At 39.3% G+C, this 4,771-nt stretch overlaps 1 protein-coding gene across 1 annotated transcript in view; it reads left to right on the top strand.

Annotated features, from left to right (window-relative positions):
- Positions 1-4,771, top strand: part of Adamtsl3 (ADAMTS like 3) — a 497,024-nt gene that overhangs the window by 443,309 nt on the left and 48,944 nt on the right. The window lies entirely within an intron of this gene.

The raw sequence follows: 4,771 nt of genomic DNA on the forward strand, positions 1-4,771 counted from the left end.
ACAGGGTCTTCAAGATCTGAAACTCTATCTTCACTTTCACTCAAATGGTTTTGCAAGTTTGTGATTGAGATTTTAAGTTCCTCTGTATCTCTTTGACTCTGCTTCATGCGATGTATTTCTTTCTGTATTGCTCATTCAAGGAATCCATCACTTTTCTAATCTCTATTTTTTTTTAATCAGTGTCTTCTTGAGAAGTAATTGTTAATTCTTTTACTTCAGAGTTTATTTCTGATTTGACCCTACATGTGTTTCTGCATTTGATTCTTTACTTCAGATACTTAATTTAGAGGTTTCTTTTTTCATTTCAGAGATTAATTCTGATCTTAATTCCTCTATACCTTTCTGCTCTTGTTTCTTTACTTCAGACACTATTAATTCATAGATTTCTTTTTTCATTTCAGAGATTAATTCTGGTCTGAGTACCTCTATACCTTTCTGCTGTTGTTTCTTTCTTTCAAACACTATTAATTCAGACATTTCCCCTGTGTTAGTGTCCTCTGCACTTGTTTTGGGTGAGTTTGGGACCTGAGATTGCATTTTGCTCCTTCTCTTTGTCATTTTGTATAGCACTGTCCACTGACCTTTGGTGTAGAACTTTCCTACTAAAATTCAGGTACTGATATACCAAGTTCTAGTTCATCCAGTTATGCTTGGCTTGGGTCTGGCTTCTGTGCTAAGCTCCTTCCTGCTGCTGCCCTTGGAGGTGAGCGTGCTGTGCCCCTCTGGCAAGATGTTCTGCTCCTGGATTAGCTGTGTAGTTTTGACCCTAGTCTCACTGCAGGGACTTCAGCAGCAGAGTTTCACCCCAGGCCTGTATGTCAGGCCTGGGCTGGGTCTGCAAGGGTATTGGCATAGGCAGGAGAGTGCAGAAGCTCTTCCACACTCTCACCGGGCCTGGGCTTTGGTGGGTATGGAGGGCTCCCAAGAAATGGTGGAAGTTCTTGCTCACAGGGCAGGGTTGGGCTGGCTCTGGAGGGGCTGGGAAGGTCTGGAGAATGCAGGGAAAGGTCTCTCTTGTGCAGTGGGCCTGGGCTTGGTCCGGCAGGCGCAGGACAGTGCAAAAGCTCTCTCACACACTCGTAGGGCCTGGGGTTGGGTGGATCTCGAAAGTGAAAGTTTAATAATTAGAAAATTTTCTTCTCATTTATAGAGGATATAATTACATTAAAAGTCCAAGAAATATATATATAGAATTTTCAGATCTGGGGCTGGTGAAATAGCTCAGCTGACTAAGTGCCTGCTTAGGCAAGCACAAGTAATGGGGTTCAACCCCGAGCACTACAGGCTGTGCCAGCCCTGTCCCAAGGTGCACTGATCAGGCCATTGAGACCCGGCTGGTCATGCATGCCTGTAATCCCAGTACCTGGGAGACTTAAAACAAAAGGATCACTGTAAGTCCAAGCTGTGTAGTGAGACCCTATATTAAATGTATTTTTAAAAAAAGTTTTAGATCTGTAAATTCAGGGTAATTCCAGTTATTAAAAAAAAAAATCCCTATAGGATTTCTAGCACTTAACAAACTGATCCTATAAATAATATGAAAGGGCAAGTAGCCAAGAATGTCCTGAACAATTTGAAGAATAATAAGGTAGATAAGACTTGCTCTACAAATATAAAGATATGTAAATCTAGAGGACTGATAACAGTCAACTGACAAGAGATACATAGACAAATGGAGCAGAATCGAGACCTCAGAGCAGATTTGAGTATGTATAGAAACTCAGAATTTAATAGCAAGAAAAATAAAAATCAATAAAAGACAAACTATTAAGTAATTGGTAATTGGTAATAAATAAATTAATGAATGAATAAATAAATATCCCTACCAGAAATAAATTCTGGACTAGAGGGTGTAGCTCAGTGGTTGAACACTTGCCTGGCAGTGCAAGACTCTTGTTTCAGATCCTAGCACTACAAAAATAGAAAATTCTAGCTAGATTGGATGCTTAAATTATAGAGAGCATAAAAACTTTTGTGATCAAATAATGTGTTTTTATGACTTTTGTATAAGCAAATCACAAGCAAATAAATTATAAAATATCTATTAGATAATGATGAAAATTGTCCAAGTCTGTAAATATAGTAGAAGTACCACTGAGTTGTTTACTTTTAAAGAATGGATTTTATGATATATGAATTGTTTCTATGCTTTAGATCTGAAAAATCCCCTGAAGACCTCATGTGTTCAGGGTTGGGGATGTTGGAAGGTGACTGGATTATAGGGACCCTGTAGCTCACTTGCTCTTAGGAGGTGGGGCCTGGTTGGAAATGGGTCCCTGGGAGTTTGACATGAAAGGGTTCCTGTCCCTCCCTGGCGCCTCTCTTCTCTCATAGCTTCCTGGCTGCCATGGCATGAACCTCTTCCCCCACTACCTGCTATCTCCTTTTGTCATAATGTGTCTGCCCTGGAGTCAGAAAACATGCACCAAAATAAACCTCTCCTACTTGAATTTGCTGGTGTTGGGTAACATTGCATGGTTATAAAAATCAATCTATTTGCCATGTTAAAATTTCAAGACATGGTCAGTGAACTTTCTGGGAGAAAATATTAATATACAATAGCCAGGGAAGAGAACTTGATACTACCAAAGGTTGGCAAGAGCATGGGGAAATCAAATCTCTTGTGCTGCTGGCCGCATTGTATAGTGATAGAATCAATTTAAAGAAATTGATCTAGGAAAATCTGATCTAGCCAGAGATGCTCAAAACCAGCAGTTCCACATGTGTAACTAGCCCTTGTAAGCAAAGAAAAGGCTAGAAGGATGTGCTTGTGGCACTGTCAGTAGAAGCAGAGAGGGAAGGATACATATCAGTGTTGGCATTGTTGGTATTCCTGTGAGAGCAAAGAATGGTAGAACTTCAGCTGTAGCTGTCATGCTTTATAACTCAAAGAAACAGTATAAGGGATATAAAAAGATGTTGATGTGCATTCATTTGGGTGGCGGATGTGGCTATTAATCACGCTATTGTTTGGTTTTCTTCCCGGCCCTGCCTCCACCTTGCTGTGTGACCTTGGGCCTATCACACACTCTGCTTTGCCCTTGGTTTTCTATACAGAATAAAATACTGACATAGGGTGTTTGGGAAGAAACTTCCAGTCCTGAGATTCTGTCCTAGACCTTGAGTCCTCTTCATAAATCTATGAAAATGAGGGTAGGAAAAGCGCTTAACTAAGATATCTGACCAGTCAGGCTTTAGCACTAAGAACCAAAAGTCTTCACATCATACTAGGAAATGCTGATGAAGGAATTTAAGGAAAATAAAACTTCTCAAAATATATTTTGTTTTTATGCAGGAATTGCTAGGAGTTAGGATGTCATCCCTTGAAAAAAGCCTGTCACCAATATTATGGCTTGAAAAACCATAACTGTAATAAAAAGAAAAGAACCAATAATATCAGGATCTGTAATTTGGTGAAACCAGAATGTTATACACTTGAAAAAACAGGCTTCCAATGATTTAAAAGCTGTTTAAGGCAAAGTAACTAGGAGAAATCAGATGTGAGAAGTGGTTTAAGGAGGTGTCACGTGTCATGTCTTAGGTCTGTCCTCCACCTCAGAGCACACAGCTTCTCCGGATGTCCAGCCACAGTCCTGTGTCCAGCACCCTAGATCAGATTCCAGCTTAGCCCCTCCACAATGATGAAGAAAAAGAAGGAAAGAGATTCCCATGAGATAACTTGGTAGGATCTGATTGGAATAAAATATCAGACATCAAACATGGAGGAACCTTAGAAATCTGTGAGACTAGTCCTCAGGCTTCACAAGCATGACACAGAGAGACTTGGCCACATTCACTGTCCTCATCCACGGCAGGCTGAGATCAGAGTCCTGCCACTGCCTTTGATACAAACGCTCCTGTTCCGAACACCTTCCTATTTGTGTTTTCTTATCTTCTTATACAAAATTAACACATCTCATTATGAAATATTAGGAAAGCATAGCAACTGTGAGGCAAAACACACCCAACATCCCTTCACAAAGATGCAATCATTATTTGCATTTTGTGATATTCATAACCTTTTCCCTACATTTATGACATGAAATTTTCTCATTTAAAAAATCATATCATTCAATGGCTGAACCAGTGTATCATTACACAGACGTAACAAAGTTAAAGCAATTCTTTAATTTTAGAAACTTGAGCTCTGCATTTCTTGACAAAGAAACATTTTTGTGCCTGTAGTCTTTTGTGTCATTGGAATTAATTTTTAAAACAATTGAAATTATTAGGTCACTAGGCATTCAGTAGCTCTGTAATTTTGTAAGTAATGAAAATGTCTGTAATACTAAATGCATTATTACTATATTGCCTTCTAGAAGGTCTAAACCTACCAGTGTGTAGGTTGGAGCTGTATACCCTCTTGTCTTTTTTGTTACTCACTGGCAAGACAGGATGAGAGAACAAGTAATGAGTAGAAGTTATATAACTCACCATTCTCAGTTAATTTGACTCTGTGGGAACACAGTGTCACTGGACCCAAGTGGGACACTTGGGGTCCAAGCAGGACATTAGCCAGGGAAATCCTTTTGTGTCTGAGAGAAGGGAGTCAGTTTCAAAAAAAACCATTTGATAAAATTTAAAAGCATTTCCACAATCACACACTTAAGAATTTTGTGAATGTCTAGCTATATTGTTAGCTTAAAAAAAAACTGGGTTGAATAATGTTCCTTTCATAAAAGGATTCTGAGAAAATATTTGTGCTGCAGCAGGGTTGAGTGGTTACATTTGGAAATATTGTCTCCTCATTGGCAGTTACTTTCACCCATCA

This window comes from Octodon degus, unplaced genomic scaffold (assembly GCF_000260255.1).
Source record: "Octodon degus isolate 3935 unplaced genomic scaffold, OctDeg1.0 scaffold00002, whole genome shotgun sequence".
Classification (NCBI taxonomy): Eukaryota; Metazoa; Chordata; class Mammalia; order Rodentia; family Octodontidae; genus Octodon; species Octodon degus.